Below are 18166 nucleotides of genomic sequence, written 5' to 3' on the forward strand. Positions count from 1 at the left end.
CTCATGCTTAGAAGATCCTGTACAAACCACTGAGGAACAGTCATCTGCCCCAAACGATGAAGTGAAAACATTGCCGTTGGTTATGCAACACAGTCTTTCAGCCTTATCCAGTAAGATGGACACCATGAACAGTCGCCCAGACTTCATGATCCTAAAAGTGGATAAGCATGATGAACAGATCAAGGAGGTAGAACGCATATCTAAGATATGAAGACACCACGTCTCAGATGCAACAACAAATGACGCACATGAACAAACTTCTGAAAGTGATTGCTGCTAAAAACGAGGACCTCGAAGCCCACAGCGGCCAGAATAACATACGCGTCATAGGCATTTAAAAAAGCACCAACATTGGGCGTATGGAAGACTTCTTCAAGCGCCTCCTGCGTGATGACTTTGGAAAAGATACCTTCTCTCCCCAACTTATAGTGGAACGCGTGCACCATTCCCTCTGCCCCAGGCCTCCTCCAGGCGGTGTTCCATGTCCTATTGTGGTGCGTCTCCTTAATTGTCAGGATCGGGACACTGCGCTGAGGATGGCGCGTGAGAAGAAAACCTTGCAGTATGAGGGCTTGGAATTCATCATCTATCCCGACTTCACCGTAGCATACAGGAGGCTTGACACAAGTTCCTGGCAGTGAAGCAAAAACTCTGGAAAGCACAAATTGAATTTGTTCTCATGTAACCAAGCCTGCTGATGGTCACTTACCAAGGCGAGCAAAATATATTCTTAAATCCGCAGCAAGTGGAAGACTTTCTTAAAAACTTCAAGCGCAGTTCACCACGAAGAAACTCCGATGGCTGCCGCTCCAGATCCCAGTCCCCTGTCATAGATGACCCCCCACAGTGAATGAAGATGCCAGGAAACTCTTGAACTATCTTGATACCTCATAAAGTGGTGAATGGCCTCATCTTCACTGGAGGCTTGAACTGCATGCAGCTAATCAACGCCAGCTAAGTGTACTCAGCATCTTCAGTGCATCATGTTTTATTGTAGTGGGCTAAAATGTTTGACTCAGAGGCTTGTATTTCACTTTCCCCGTAGGATGCCGAGCACACTCACTCTACCCTCCTTATATGCCCCTGCCACTGCTTTGGGAGAAGGGAGGTCTCTGTGGCCCACCAACGACTCCCCTCATTTGGGTGTTTCCCCACACAACTTTCCTTCAAGTTGGTTATGTTTGACCCGGGTTGTACTGATTGAGCTCTCTCGTGCTCTGGGTGGGCGATGTACTTCCAGCACAATTGGGGTGCTGATGTGGGTGGGGGTGGTTTGGGTATTGATGTTTTTTCATTATGTCAATTTTATTATTCAGCAACAGCTAGACATGCCAACACAAGTCGGAATTATTATGCGTAGGACTTTACATGTAACACTTTACACTAGCAATTTCCTTCCTCAACATGGCCCCTCCTACTGAGGCATTGCACATCATTCTGCTCACTTGGAATGTCAGGGGCCTTGGACATCCGCAAAAACGCAGGCAAATTCTCGCATATCTTGACAGGCACCAGATACATGTGGCTATGCTGCAAGTGACACATATGAACCCCAGTCGCCCGCTCACTTCGGCAGCAAGTGGGCTACAGTGTGAGTATTCTTCTCCTAATCTACCTATTCAAGGGGGACATTGATTCAACTCAAAAAGAACACACACTTCCTCCTAGGTGAGACTCATGGCAACTCTGCTGGTAGAAGCTGTATGTTATGGGGTACACTGGTTGTTATGGGGTACACTGGGTACACAATCAGTCACGTTCATCTGTTGTTACGGACCAAACATTGACAATCCTGATTTCTTTACTACGCTCTGAGGCCAAATTCTCAAAGTAGGTTCCAAGCATGTCATTTGGGGGGGTGACTTTCATACTGCCGTGTTTCCTGACGCTGATAGGTCTAGCCACTTCCTCATCATTATACCAAGACTCAAAACACACTTACACACTGTTAGACCTGACATCATTGACTTGAGTCTCTCCTCCATTTTTTCTGTTTGCCTCCACTGTTTACGATGTTTTTGCTGGTATACTGCTTTGGGCACTGTGCCACTGCTGATCAGTGCCACAATGCAAGTGCTCCCTATGTTAAATTACTGTATTGATTGAATTCCATGTTTGGCTTATTTGGTTTACTGTCAGTCCCTAGTCTAGTGCACCAGGAGTGCCGGGGCTTGTAAATGCAAATGCCACTCGTGGGCTTGCAGCACATGTTGTGCCACCCACAAGAGCGGCCTAGTAAAAGTATGTCTACAGGTATGCCATTGCTAGACCTATGTGCAGTCTGGTACTGTCACGCTGACTGCGCAAGTACACCTACTTGCCAGTCCCCAAACCTTCCCTTAACTTCATGTTAGTCACCCCTATGGTAGGCCCCCGGGCAGGGTGCATTGTAAGTATAAGGTAGGACAGGCCTGGCCAAGTTGGCATGTCCTAATAGTGAATTACAGCCATATTCGTTTTTCACTATTGCGAGGTAACCTGCTCTCCATTAATTAGAATGGGCTGCCAGGATTATTAATGCTATAATCCTAGCTGGCTCGGGGAGTGTAGCGTTCTAATCTAGGACCCTGATCGATACTGTGACCTTATGCCCCTATTGGGCTATAAATCCATTTATTCCCTATATTGGCATAACCGTTCAAGTGCAATATTCAGAAACTCGTCTCTGGCCTCACATGAACAGAGCCACATTTCAGAATCGCTTTCTCTGCCACTTCCTTTGCAACCAATTAGTGCAATGACATAGCAGAAGTTACTATCTAAGATTCCTAGATTAACACTCCGAGTTCTTCAACAAGATAAAAACTCAGCAGCCTGGAAATCCCCGCTTGCTATGTTTTGATTAGTAATAGAACTCTAATGAGCACTGATAGAGGATCACTTCCTAGTGACATCTTTATTGACGTCTTATGTCCAAAAACTTACGTCAAACAAGGCACCTTTCAGGTATAAATATTACCAACGTTGCCTTAAGCATACGCTGTCTCGCTGCTGCTAAAGTTGCTGTTATGCTGATGATACCATAGCTGCTATCGCTACTGCTATCGCTGCTAACTAGCGAACAATGGTGTGGTGAACCTAGGAGCTGAACAGCCGTCCCCTGTAAGAGCCCAGCAGATGCAATCTGCCCACGGACGCTGCCCCTCCTCCTCATCCTCGACGCTCTGAGAGAGACGCTGTCTTTTCTCCTGCAGAGAAATCCAGCTCCGGCGTTTCTAGTCTACCCTTGCGGGTGACTGGGATATCGACCCCCTGAAGGAGATACCAGACCTCCATCATTCTATTCCAGAGGTATGGTGTTGACTAAACCCTTAGAGAGAATTCTTGAAGCAAACCTTGGCAAAACCAACTTAACTTAAAGCTACTTACTTACTCCCCTCCCAAGTATTAGGCTTAGGTCAGGTACACTGGGGTAGGCGTAGTTAGAAGCACCAGTTGAGTATTTTAGCCTAATGTATATATGAATGTATATATGTTTTATTCATTTTAAACCATTGTATGGCTAAGAAACCATATCAATGCTTTTACAGTATTATTTCGCAATACTCATCTTACTGCACGTACTTTTTATAATAACAAGTCTTGCAATTGTGGCAATTCATTTCTCTTGTACGAGAAGAAAGACTGTTCAATAAATGTTACCTTTTATTGAAAACGCCCGTCTCTCTATTCTCTACATATTGTGAAAGTAAACTGCACAACCACTGACTGAGTAAAATAACTGTCTATTGTTTCACACAACCCTAGAGACTGACTCTGATCTGAGGAGCAAAGTTGTCATGTTGCACGGTTGTTGGAAAACTGAATCCTTTCTTGGCTGTGCCAGGGAAGCTGATCACTTCCTATTCAGTCAAGAAAGGTTCCAGTGACCTCTGAGCTAGTTGGTAACAAACCCAATTAAGTTTAGCATAGTCAATGGAGGCCTGGAAGATCCGCACTTCTACGTCGATACTACTGTTTATGTTATTCCAATGCGCAGGGCCTATTGGGAAAATAGGAACTACACTACATGGCGCCCAACGTTTGGTAAGGCGATAAACTAACGCAAGACGTTAGAGTAACTCAGTCGTGCATTTTTCACACAGACCCCTTTCTCCCGTAAATACTCCAATAGACGTCTGGAGTGGGTGAAAGGTTAAAATCCGCCCGAACTCAGTAGGAAGAGATTCCTATGTAAAGCTCTGGTTTATTCAACGTTGAAGGATACAGTGTTCCAAAATATTGTGCACCTAATCTTTGTCTCCTTGGAGACCTGCTCTGCAAACCCTGCATTTATAAAATGTCAGACTTAGAAAACGGAACCACTGGGGCCGCAGTAACTGCGACTCAGCAGGGTCCCGACACTACTACTGAACCGGGTGCAATAATCATCCCGGCACATTTAAGAAAATCTATAACTTTAAAACTTATAGAAAATGGACTGACACCACAAGGTGGTACAGTAATTTTCGTGATAGAGGCACATGAATATCGGCAGACAGAGGTATTCTATTCATGGATAAAGTTTCCAGCGGCAAACACCGCAACACACGAGTTCCACTACTATACAGTAGAGGATCCACCGGATGAGTACGCTCCTTTCGAGGAGACTGAAATTCCACTAAAATTCCAAGAGCACCTGCTCTGGTTTAATGGTGCCCTAAAACATAATGATCATATTACCAGGCTCGGTCCACTAGGTAGACCAGGAGCAACGTGGCCGGTTCTAGCCAGCTACACACCACATCCGGACATTGCAAAAATGTCTAGAGAAGAGCTGTTAGAACAGCTAAAAACATTAATTAAGATACATAGGCATTTAGTCCAATATGTAATGCGGACTGCAACAGTCCAACCAGCTGTTAATGTACCACAGCTGACCCCTCATCAGGGGAACACTAATAAAATTACACCACAGAACATACAGTCATGTCTTGGTAAAACACCAGTAAAACGGGAACAAATTCCTTTCTGGTTAGCACAAAAAATCACTCAAATAGAGGCAGTATTTCCGGATACTACCCCTATTGAGAAACACAGAATCTTGACAATCTGCCTTCCTATGGGAATCGCACCACATGTGGAGGACTGTGACACTTGGGGTACAGTCTTTGCTTCCATTTAGACAAAAACACATGGTGTTCCGTCTATGGCGGTAATACCAGATGTACTACGACAGATTCAAAATGAATACGGTCCTGAACCTGCTTTAACTCTTGGTATTAAATTACTGAAAGACTTCAATCAGGTCTCGGCTATATTATTAGCCAATATAAAAGGAGAAGCAGCATCTGTGGCGATCCGCCAGAAGTTGAAGGAAACAGATATAACAGATCAGCCAGTTGAGCTTGCCAGAATCATAGAAAAGTGCTATGAAGAATTAGGTAGAGACAGCTTGGGCGTAAAACCAGTAAAGCCCCAACTACTCGAAAATCCTGAAAAATTATTTATTAAAAATAATTCAAACACTCCTAAAAAGAGCTGGGATGGAAATAAACAATCCACTCCCAAGGAAAAAGTTTTCCAGTCCAGAGGAAGGTCTCCTCGACGGAGGGAAAGAACTCCAACTCGAGAACACCAGTCTCCCCAGAGGGAGCCCTCTGAGAAAAGATACAACCTTAGAAATAGGGACAATTTGAAAAAACCTGATAGATATCAACGTAATGATACACGTCCCTCTCGATCTTTTTCGCAGGAATCGGAAAGTAGAGGATGGTCAGACCCAGGAGAGCACACCAAGTCCAAAGACAAGGAACCTGCTCAGAGTAAAAAATCTCAATTTCCAAAAAAGAAGGTAGCCAGTATTAGAGTAATCCACCATGCCGAGAATACTGAGGACACAGTTGAAAAACGGGGAGTGGGCACAGACAATGTTAGACAGTGCAGCAGAAATCACTATAGCCCGCAAGATCTTGATGAGTCATCTGGAGACAGTGGGCACGAATGAATACATTCAGGTTGAAACTGCCGACACCAGACTTAGCGAGCCCCATAAAATATACGAAATAACATTGCGTATAGAGGGTGATAAGACTAGGAAAATAAAGGGTCTATTTTGGGATAAACTCTCAAAAGGCTATGATATTCTGTTAGCTGAAAAAGATTGGCCCCCAGAGTTTGTCAGGGAGTGCCCTCGTGGCGAAGAAATGATTATGCCTGCCTTCTCGAATCACATTCCGATTCACAAAAAATATACATATGCAAGGAAATGGGCAGTAGCCCAGGCACCGGCATTATATAAAAATCATGTAGGATGGGATGAGGACTCACCTCCTCACAAAATCCAGTTAAAAAGTGAAGCAACTGATCTCAGATCAACTTGAATACCAGGGGGTGATTGAAACATGCACCTCTCAAATGAACAATCCTTTGTTACCTGTCTCCAATCCAGACAATTCATATCGTCTAGTTTTGGACTACAGACACCTTAATGCATGTTGCAAAACTTTTGCAGTACAAAACTCGCATAGTGCAGCCCTAATGAACAACATAGTTAGGAAAAAATATAAAACGACATTAGACATATCTAATGGTTTCTTTTGTCAAAACATTGCACCAGAAAGCAGATACTTGACCGCTTTCTCCGTAATGGGGTCTCAGAAAAATTTCTGTAGGCTCCCACAGGGGTTCAAGAACAGCTCAGGACTATTCTCAGCTAGAGTAACAGAGTTACTACAAGTATATGATGATGAGGCATTATCTTACGTAGATGATATCTATCTCACAGATGACGACTTGGATACTCACTTCAAAAGAGTGAACACCATTATACTTGGGTTCGCAGCAGAGGGTTACAAATTCAACTTTAAAAAGTCTCGAATCGCCCATCTGACAGTATTATTTTTAGGATACGAATTAACAAGTGAAGGAAAAAGCCTAGCGGACAACTTCTTAGAGAAGTGCGCTGTACTCCAAGCTCCAAAAACGCTGAAGAATTTACAATCCATACTAGGTTTTCTGAATTTCGGAAGAACATACATTCTAAATTACGCAGAGAGGGTTAAACCTCTCTACGAACTAATTAAACCTGATTTTAAACAAATCAATTTGACTCAAAAACACACAGAAATTTTGAGATCATTGCAAACAGACATGTTAGCAAAAACAAAATTAGATACACGTGACAACACATGCAATCTTGTAATCTGAGTCATCCCAGGAATATGCGGATTCACGTACCTGACCTCTAATGAGGGAGAAAAGGTACCAATTTCAATTAAATCTCACTTGTACACTCAAGTAGAAAAAACATTCAGTCACACAGAAAGAACTGTAAAAGCAGTGCAAATTGCATTAGCAAATGAACGAGAATTAGCACATGGTAAACGGATTAACCCCTTCCATGCTGGGCCGTTTCCGCCGCTGTGCGGTAAACAAAAGAACAGGGCGGGGCCGTGACGAACCCAAGCCGTCATCAGCACACGAGCGCCGCAGAGCGTGACGGCTGGGGTTCGTCACCAGCATGGAAGGGGTTAATATCCTCACAGCAGAATCCACCTTCGAGGCACTATTCAGCCCAGTAAACCTGCCTAAAGTGTCACTGGATCCGAAATGGATACAGTGTGTAGGTTCTCTAGGAGCGGAAGATGTGAAATACTATTTCGCCCCGCAATTCGAAGAACTGAATGATTTAGAATATGAAGAAGAATATCCTCTGCCCTCTGCCAATCGAACTTCTGCCTCTCCCACAGTACGCCTGTATAATCTATACAGATAGATTTGTACAGCATTTCAACGTAGAGAGCAAATCCTACGATGCAGCATACGCGATTGTTAAAGGTCGTTGGCTGTGCGGTAAATTCAGACCGAAAGTAACAAAAACTGAATCAGTAAGAAACTGTTCGGCTCAGAGAGCTGAAATCAGATCTTTAAAGATGGCGCTCGAAAATGCAGAACGTGAATTCCCGACACTAATCGTGTGCGATTCTCATTTTTGCGTCAACTCTTACAATAATAAACTGCAGAGCTGGATTGAAAACGAATACAAGAATGACACAGGTGCCACAATAAAGCATAAATTGCTCTGGAAACAGGTAGCTCTTTTACAGAAAGAACTACAAAAGACTCACGTGATACACGCACAGAGTCTTCAACTTTATGGCGTTCACGTTGCAGGGAATTCATTGGCTAACACAGCCACAGCGGAAGCAACTAAACCGGCTTCCGTAGCCACAAAAAAGCGTGCAGAAAAATACATAGACGGGGAAACCATGCTGGCAGTAAAAACGACCGTAAAAGGCGACTGTGCAGCACTACCCGTGAACTATCCACTCAATTATGCATACGTAATCGATGCAAACTCCGTTCCTTTTGCTCGAATCCCTGGAGTGGGGGATAGGGTAATTCCAAACATGAACTGGAGAATATTTTTAATAGCAGACGCACACATGGGATTGGGACCTAGACACCAAACAATCAGGGACTCCCTGACTGAATTACAATCAGTATACTGGTGGCCAGGAATGGGTGTACAACACCAAATATATGCAAACAACTGTGAAAACTGTAACAGGGATCGCAGTAGTGAACTACGCTACCGGCTACCAATCAGGACCAGCGTAACGCTGTCTACATCCCATTCTGCGTCCTATTAATCATTAAGGCTAAACACACTTAAAAAATGTGGCCTCCAGCGCTCAGCTGACGCCAGAACGGTTATAAAAGATCTGCGAGTCTTTATCTGCAAATACGCAATTGCCATCTTCCATTCTGACCAGGGTCCTGCTTTTAGCTCTCGAGCTTATAAGGAGGCCATGGCCAGCATGGGAGTTGGGTTGCGGTATTCTTGTCCATCACACCCCGAAGGGAATAGTGTGGTAGAAAGAAAAAACCGGGACATAAAGCGATCTATAACAGCGAAGGTATTAGGTTCAGGCGCTGGGTGGGTCAAACATTTAATAAGTGTCCAAACGAGTCTTAATAACTTGCCAAGAAATTCTCTAAAAGGTTTCAGCCCATACGAACTATTGTTCGGAATTAGAATGAGAATTCAGGACTTAGATAGTCAAGTATCAGTGGTACAAGATAAGAAAACAGACTTTGACATCAAAGATCGTTTGGCTGTTTTACAGGACTTGAATGAAACAAGAAAATCCTTAAGCAACATAAAGCTAAAGCAGCAGCCAGATACCACTGACGAGGCACCACAAGCAACAGCCCCAGCAAGGCTTGTCTGGATTCCAAAGATTGGGGATCTAGTCAGAGAAAAATAGTGGTGAAGAAGGAATTTGGGCCTTCTTAAAGAAAAGCAGTACCCGTCTTGGCAGTCACCGGAACAAGATCAGTTGTACTACCGCCACTTGCTGGTAAAAAGGAGAACAGAGTTGTATCTATCGACCTGGTAAAACCACAAGCATGTGGCCTATAATCAACAGTAGGCCCAGTGGACTCCCGAGAAACAACAGAATACTAACCCTGGGCGAAGAACTATGCTCCGTTCGCGGAGTTTGCTGAGTTTCGGCAACTCCGCGCTCCGCGGAGAACGCGAAGTTGTCGAATACTCCGCAAACTGCTGCGTAGCGTAGTTCTCGCGCGCTCAATAGCATTTTCGCGTGCGCGAGGATGCTTGTCGGTAAGATCGAGTTGCCGAACACGCAGAAACTGCAATCTGGCACAGAATAACTCGCGAACACGTTATTAATGACCGGAAATAAGGGGACGCTAGCGGGCGGGACAAACCTCATGGGTAACTTTGCACGCTACACACCCCGAGCATGCAGGCAATCAATCAATCAATCAATCAATCAATCAGGATATTTGTATAGCGCGCTACTCACCCAGAGGGTCTCAAGGCGCTTGGGGGAGGGGGGTCCGCTACTGCTTGAACAGCCATGTCTTGAGTTGCTTCCTGAAGCAGAGGTGGTCTTGGGTCAGGCGTTGGTGGATGGGGAGGGAGTTCCAAGTCTTGGCTGCCAGGTAGGAGAAGGATCTTCCTCGCATGGTGGATCTTCGGATGCGTGGCACGGCGGCGAGGGCGTGGCTGGTCGATCGTAGCTGGCGGGTGGGAGTGTAGAAGGTCAGGCGGTTGTTGAGGTACCTAGGGCCCAGGTCGTGGAGGGCCTTGTGTGCGTGGGTGAGGAGTTGGAACGTGATTCTCTTGCTGACGGGGAGCCAGTGAATGTCTCTCAGGTGTCCGGAGATGTGGCTGTGTCGGGGGATGTCCAAGATGAGTCGTGCAGAGGCGTTCTGGATGTGTTGGAGTCTTTTCTGGAGTTTGGCTGTGGTTCCGGTATAGAGGGTGTTTCCGTAGTCCAGTCGGCTGGTGACGAGACGCCTGTGTGACCGTCTTCCTGGTTTCGGTGGCGAGCCATCGGAAGATCTTTCGGAGCATGCGTAGGATGTTGAAGCATGATGATGAGACGGCGTTGACCTGTCTGGTCATCGAGAGGGAGGAGTCCAGGATGAAGCCCAGGTTGCGTGCGTGGTCTGTTGGTTTGGGTGCGCTGCCCAGGGCAGGGGGACACCAGGAGTCGTCCCAGGCGGAGGGTGAGGATCCAAGGATGAGGACTTCCGTCTTGTCTGAGTTCAGTTTCAGGCGGCTGTTCCTCATCCACTCGACTACGTCTTTCATCCCTTCGTTTCGGTTGGTTCTGGCGGTTCCTGGGTCGTTGGTGAGGGAGAGGATCAGCTGGGTGTCGTCGGCGTAGGAGATGATGTTGAGGTTGTGTTTGCGTACGATGGCTGCGAGGGGGCTCATGTAGACGTTGAAGAGGGTGGGGCTGAGTGATGATCTTTGTGGTTCGCCGCATATGACTTTGGTGGCCTTGGATCTGTACGGGGGGAGGCGGACTCTCTGGGTTCTTCCGGTGAGGAACGAGATGATCCACTCCAGTGCCTTCTCTTGGATTCCGATGTTGCTGAGGCGCTGCACTAGGGTGCGGTGGCAGACCGTATCGAATGCTGCGGAGAGGTCCAGGAGGATGAGGGCCGCTGTTTCCCAGTTGTCGAGCAGGGCTCGGATGTCGTCAGTGGCTGCGATGAGGGCAGTCTCGGTGCTGTGGTTGGCGCAGAAGCTGGACTGAGAGTGGTCGAGGCTGGTTGGGCAAGCACAATTGGTGATCCACTGTGTGAGGTTGTTGGCTGCTTGGTTGCGGTCCGTTGAGCTGGCGGGAGGGTTCTGGCTCAGTGAAGTGGTGAGCTGGTCGGTGGTGATCTTGTTCCAGTTCCTGCGGGGAACCTGTTGCGGGTGGTGGTGAGTCGTGCTCTTTCTGAAGCTGAAGTGGACGCAGCTGTGGTCTGTCCAGTTGAGTCCGGTGGAGTGGCTGAAGGAGATGTACTTGCTGGAGGAGAAGACTGGGTCAAGCATGTGTCCGGCGTAGTGGGTGGGGGTGTTCACCAGTTGCATGAGTCCGAGGTTGGCGAGGTTGTCCAGCAGGGTGGTGGTGGTGTTGTCGTTGTTGTTCTCCAGGTTTAAGTTGAGGTCCCCTAGGAGGATGTAGTCAGCGGAGGCAAGGGCGTGCGGGCTGATGAAGTCTGCGATGTCTTCGCTGAATTGTGTGCGAGGTCCTGGGGGTCTGTAGATGAGGGTGCCTCTGAGTGTGGTCTTGGGGTCGGTGTGTATCTGGAAGTGAAGATGTTAAGCGGATGTGAGGGTGTCGTCTGAGTTGGTCGTGATGCGGATGGTGTTCTTGTGGACGATGGCGATGCCTCCTCCTGTCTCGTTGACGCGGTCTCTCCGGGTGATCTTGTATCCGTCCGGGATGGCGAAGGCTATGTCGGGCGCTGAGGAAGCGTTCATCCATGTTTCCGTGAGGAAGGCGACGCCTGGAGATGTGGTGTCGAGCAGGTTCCAGAGTTCCACGGCGCTTCCGAAGACAAAAAATGGCTCGCGAACGGGTCAAGCAAGCTACTACGCATGCTCACGGAGCTATGCGTAGTTCGCGGAGTGCAAGTGCATCTTCGCGTAGCTCCGCGGAGTGCGGCTACGCGAACTACGCCCAGGCCTACAGAATACCCAAACTTGCAACAATCCAAGAGGTTCAAACTGAAAGACTAATCACATTCGATCAGCCTGCAGTGCACAGAGAAGGACTATGCAATAATGCCATGGAACTTGTGCCTCTTGAGACACAGATTGAAACAGTTCGTCAAGAAACACCAGTCTACAATGATGTGGCATCAGAAAGTGCTACCAAAAGACAGATTGAAAGAACAATCCCAACAATTGACAGAACTGCCTCTGGTTATTTCATCGACTTCAACAACTTTTCCGAGGATCAAAGTAACCCCGAAGTGATGCCAGAAACAAAAATGACTTTTAAAGAAAAAGCAATGGAACTCTTTCATCAACTGAAGGAAATCTACCTTATTTCCCCTTGGTTAGAGTTCTGGCTCGGTCTAGGGGTATTTTTCCTCCTGCTTTGGCTCATCATGGTACTTTGTTTGGGAAAATTCATTGAGGGAAAATATAGTAGAATGGACACAGCAAGTCAGAACATCAACCTAGTCCTCAAACCACACAGATCATCCCACGTGAAGAAAAGAGAACTGTCAACAGTAAATGTCACAGCCATTCCAATACCCGGTGGGGTAGTATGGGAGAAAACTGACTATGAGATCTATGGTCCGGTCGAGATCCTGAAGTATCCTCATCAACTGAAGGTTTCCTTGAGTGACTTTGTAAAACCTAGTACATTCTCTGATGATTGGGACTTTAACAGTATTAATGACATGATGTCTGATTTAGTAATGTCAGCTAGATTCACGGAACATGATTATTTACAAGGTTCGTCTAGTTATGAACAGTTGTTCTGTTATACACATTATGGCGATCATTATTTGCCTAAATCTGCACAGCCTAGAAATGTTTTTAAGTATAATCAATGGGAACATTGTGCTACACCAACTAAAAGCAGTTCTAAAACATTCTTTGAGAATTTCAAGTACTTCTCAGGGTTTAACACCAGTGATGCAGAAACGTTTTATTACAAACTGTTAGATAAAACAGGAATGAAAACAATGCTGACAAACACTAAATTAATATATTCAGAAGCATTTTATGAAAAAATGATGACATTTGGTTTTGATTATTGGAAAAGTAACACTGAAACAAAAACCATTTGGGGTACGAAAGATTGGCAGGTACAAGGCCTAGAAGCACTATTCAGAACCTGCATGATACCAGAACAAATGATGTTTTTAAATGACACAATTCACCAAACATCCTGTCTTGGCCTAGCTAAGATCAAAGACCTAAACAAACTGTCTATTCCAAAACCAATACCTGAAAATGCAACAACAGATATTGAGATAGACGTAACTAAAATTTTACATTTTAATAGAACACATCCTGATTGGAAAAAGTGGTTTATCTGAACTACTGACACAAACAACTGTCAAGATAGATTCCTGAACAAAACACAGGGGTTAAAAATTACCAGACAAGACCCTAGATACTCCCAGAGACAACATCCAGGGATAGTAACAACATACAGTGTAGGGAAACTCTGCCTCGAATGGCTAGGATCATCCACACTGGCTGAAATTAAGCAACACTTATCTTTACTTAAAGATGGTGCTGATTTGCGCGATTTTATTATGGGACCACGCAAACAGCGTCAAAAGCGTTTCATAGTGGCCAGCATCTATGCTGCGTACAACGAGGCTTAGAAAGTCACACAAATTGAAACAGCAGAAAAAATACGAGAAATTGATCGTATCAATTTGGAAAAATCACTTTCTGTAGTGGACAATGGGTTAATGACTCTGTCCTCCAGAATATATTTGTTGGACAATATTGTATCCTCTGCCTTTGATATAATAGACAGAGACTTGCTAATGTTACAGCATGGCCAGTCACAATTATGTTCTATTGTACAATTAGGCTGGACGCTGCAAAATCTTCGTTCAGGCTATGTGCCTTGGCGTTTAATCAACACAACGTCATTGTTTTCCAATTTTAACCTTACTGATAAACAAATCAGCTTGGCACAGAAAGGAGCAGACTATACAATCCTGAGCATCGAAAAACTTGAGAGATTACCGTTGACAATGTCAGAAAGTCCTGTGATTGAATGGATAATACACGGAATTATCACTTCCGATAACAACTTTCCGATTTAAAAAGTGCCTTGAATACATACCTACTGGCCAGTATGAACGATTGGGTAAAGGATATGTTAAGTCAGCATGGAAATTACCATACACACATTCATGCTACAGTGACAGCGACAAAAATGTATTTCTTAGTGGTGAAAACTGTAAACGTTCACTAAGCGGTATACTTTTGTGCCAGGGTATTAATTTACACGGAGCCTGTGAAGGTAATTCTAACAACCTTCATGCCACCAGCTTGTCACACCTGCAACACAGATAGAGCCCTTCTTTATGCAACTCGCGAATGGGAGTTACATTCTAAGAACGAATCACAGATGTTGTGGCCTTTTGCCAGGAAAAGCGTATCTCGTACGCGTAACTTCCATGGTCAAGTGCTGTATGCAAGCATTGTTCCCGAGCGGGCCTGGAGACATAGAGACTCCCATCTGGCCTCGTCTGCATTTCTCTTCTATACAAATTGATACTTTAAGCAAAATGAAGTCTGTGCTTTTGCAGACAACAGTGCCCATCACGTCATCAAAAGAGACGTATGATCTCCTAGTTGCAAGGACAACTGTGGAGGTTCATGACCTTTTATCAACAAATTGCCCCGTGCATTTCGTAGCAATGTTGAGCCAACTCCTTAACATGTCTAGTGCCACAGGCATCCCAGGCATATTTAAGACGATTTTTACGGGACTGCTTACACCATTTCAAGCAATTCTGGGAATCGTTCCAAATTTTGTCCACTCTGTTTTTGGCGGCAAACCCCTATTTTTGGGACTTGTAGCAGGGATTTTATTTTTGACCCTCCTGCTTCGTTATGGCAAGCCACAGCTCAGACATGACTCCTATGGGAATGGAAGAAACAATCCTAGCAGTGCGCTACCGGGACAGAATTACTAGAGTCCTTGGATTGGCCAGGCTGAGAGATCTAAACATGACCTGGTTCCTTTCATTCAGACCGATATGGCAAAATTGCATCTTACCGGTACTACGATGTATGCTATGCGGAGATGAGTGCGTGTTGGACACCTGTCTTTCACTTATGACCTTCTGTGAGCATTGCTGATCCAGCCTTTGATGACAGCAATCATTCTCACACCTGCCAAGTTACAGCACTATCGAATTTGGTCGAACTGTCACCTGATTTTGCAGACCAATTCTTTGAGAGCCTGTCTGATATGATGTTCTCACCCGAACAGAAACAATAACTTTAGAGAAGCATTCCGACACATAGCATTCCCATGAACTCTGAATTCGGCCTTCAGTTTTGAACAACAAAAACTGCTAAAAGCGTTGGAACTCTATTTTCCCTGTTCAAGCAATAATTCTTTTGAATTGAACACTTTTTAATATTTACCTTTTTTCTGGCACGAAAAATTCTTTGCTTAAAGTAGAACTATTCATAGAGAACAGAAGCTTCTACTTTTATTTCTATATACATCTAGAGACATAATAACTTTACACCAGCCTCTAGCACATTTTACTGCAATGCATTTATATGTGATGAAATTATCTCGCCCTTCTTCTGTATTCAGAGATATTTCATGTGTAATTCTTTTTGCATAATCGTTCATTGATTTCATATGCTATAATTTTTGAATGATTTCTATGTTTCAAAAACGTACAGTACCTAAATTTTCACGTATTACAAATACGCCTATTTCAAATACATATATGTATTTTGGGGTGGGCGATGTTACACATGCATCTTATTGTTCTGGTTTTAGTAATTTGATGGACATGAATTCGTGGAGTGGGTGTAGCGTTCTAATCTAGGACCCTGATCAATACTGTGACCTTATGCCCCTATTCGGCTATAAATCCATTTATTCCCTATATTGGCATAACCGTTCAAGTGCAATATTCAGAAACTCGTCTCTGGCCTCACACGAACAGAGCCACATTTCAGAATCGCTTTCTCTGCCACTTCCTTTGCAACCAATTAGTGCAATGACATAGCAGAAGTTACTATCTAAGATTCCTAGATTAACTTTCCGAGTTCTTCAACAAGATAAAAACTCAGCAACCTGGAAATCCCCGCTTGCTATGTTTTGATTAGTAGTAGAACTCTAATGAGCACTGATAGATGATCACTTCCTAGTGACCTCTTTATTGACGTCTTATGTCCAAAAACTTACGTCAAACAAAGCACCTTTCAGGTATAATATTACCAACGTTGCCTTAAGCAAACACTGTCTCACTGCTGCTGAAGTTGCTGTTATGCTGATAATACCATAGCTGCTATCGCTACTGCTATCGCTGCTAACTAGTGAACGATGGTGGGGTTAACCTAGGAGCTGAACAGCCGTCCCCTGCAAGAGCCCAGCAGATGTAAGCTGCCCACGGACGCTGCCCCTCCTCCTCGACGCGCTGAGAGAGACGCTGTCTTTTCTCCTGCAGAGAAATCCAGCTCCGGCGTTTCTAGTCTACCCTTGCGGGTGACTGGGATATTGACCCCCTGAAGGAGATACCAGACCTCCATCATTCTATTCCAGAGGTATGGTGTTGACTAAACCCTTAGAGAGAATTCTTGAAGCAAACCTTGGCAAAACCAACTTAACTTAAAGCTACTTACTTACTCCCCTCCCCTCCCAAGTATTAGGCTTAGGTCAGGTACACTGGGGTAGGCGTAGTTAGAAGCACCAGTTGAGTATTTTAGCCTAATGTATATATGAATGTATATATGTTTTATTCATTTTAAACCATTGTATGGCTAAGAAAAAATATCAATGCTTTTACAGTATTATTTCGCAATACTCATCTTACTGTACGTACTTTTTATAATAACAAGTCTTGCAATTGTGGCAATTCATTTCTCTTGTACGAGAAGAAAGACTGTTCAATAAATGTTACCTTTTATTGAAAACGCCCGTCTCTCTATTCTCTACATATTGTGAAAGTAAACTGCACAACCACTGACTGAGTAAAATAACTGTCTATTGTTTCACACGACCCTAGAGACTGACTCTGATCTGAGGAGCAAAGTTGTCATGTTGCACGGTTGTTGGAAAACTGAATCCCTTCTTGGCTGTGCCAGGGAAGCTGATCACTTTCTATTCAGTCAAGAAAGTTTCCAGTGACCTCTGAGCTAGTTGGTAACAAACCCAATTAAGTTTAGCATAGTCAGTGGAGGCCTGGAAGATCCGCACTTCTACGTTGATACTACTGTTTATGTTATTCCAATGCGCAGGGAATATTGGGAAAATAGGAACTACACTACAGGAGCATGGTGCAATGTTGAGTTTGGTATCCCTGAACTTGGGGTTTAATTACGCATCCGTTGGTGTGGATGGTTTTTGGACTCTGGGTTTGAAAATAGCACTTTTAGAAAGTGGCTATTTTCTTGTCTAACTATTTCTGGTTTCTGCTGGTTTGGTGTGTGTGTGACAGGAGCTGGGTGGCTCCAGAGATCTGATGAGTCAGTGTGGGATGAGTGGGACATTTGCATTGAGAGTAGGGGGAGAGTAGCTTCTGATAGCCTGCCCTGCCTGATACAATGCTGTCTCCACCTCCTGCCAGGCGACTGATGGCTCTGTGCCTGCCATGGACGATCCTGGCCCCACCTCCTACCAGGAGGCCGATAGCTCTGCTCCTGCCAGTGACAATGCTGGCTCCACCTCCTGCTGGGCGTCTGAGGACCCAGCCCTGCTCAGTGAATAGGCCAGGTGCCTCTGCCTGGCTACACCCACAACAGACCCAGGATGCTGGGAAATTCCCCTGCATGGACAAAGGGATCAAAGCCAAAAAGGGGTATAAGAGAAGGACCCCTCAACCAAGAATTTAGATCACTTCTGACAAGGAACCCTGAACCAAGGACAAGAAGCCTGCTGATCCAAGGACTTGCCTAACGCTTCTGCCAGTGTGCTGTTTGCTGGGGGGAATCCTGCATTGCTTCTTTATTTTTTGCCAAGGAACCAGGAGAGAGGAACTGTGTGTGTACTCTCAAACTTTGCTAAGAAAATCTCCAAGGGCTGGAAGAGTGCCAGCCTGCTGTTGAAGTCACAGGGCTAAAGGACTTCATCTGCTTAAAGTGCTGTTTGCTGGAACCTGTGAATCCAGCACCTCTGAAAGAATCCAGCAATCTCGACACCGACGGACGTCGCCGAATCCAGCTCGACATCGTGAGGAACGGCTCCAGTGTCCCGCT

This window comes from Lissotriton vulgaris, chromosome 1_1 (genome assembly GCF_964263255.1).
Source record: "Lissotriton vulgaris chromosome 1_1, aLisVul1.2, whole genome shotgun sequence".
Lineage (NCBI taxonomy): Eukaryota > Metazoa > Chordata > Amphibia > Caudata > Salamandridae > Lissotriton > Lissotriton vulgaris.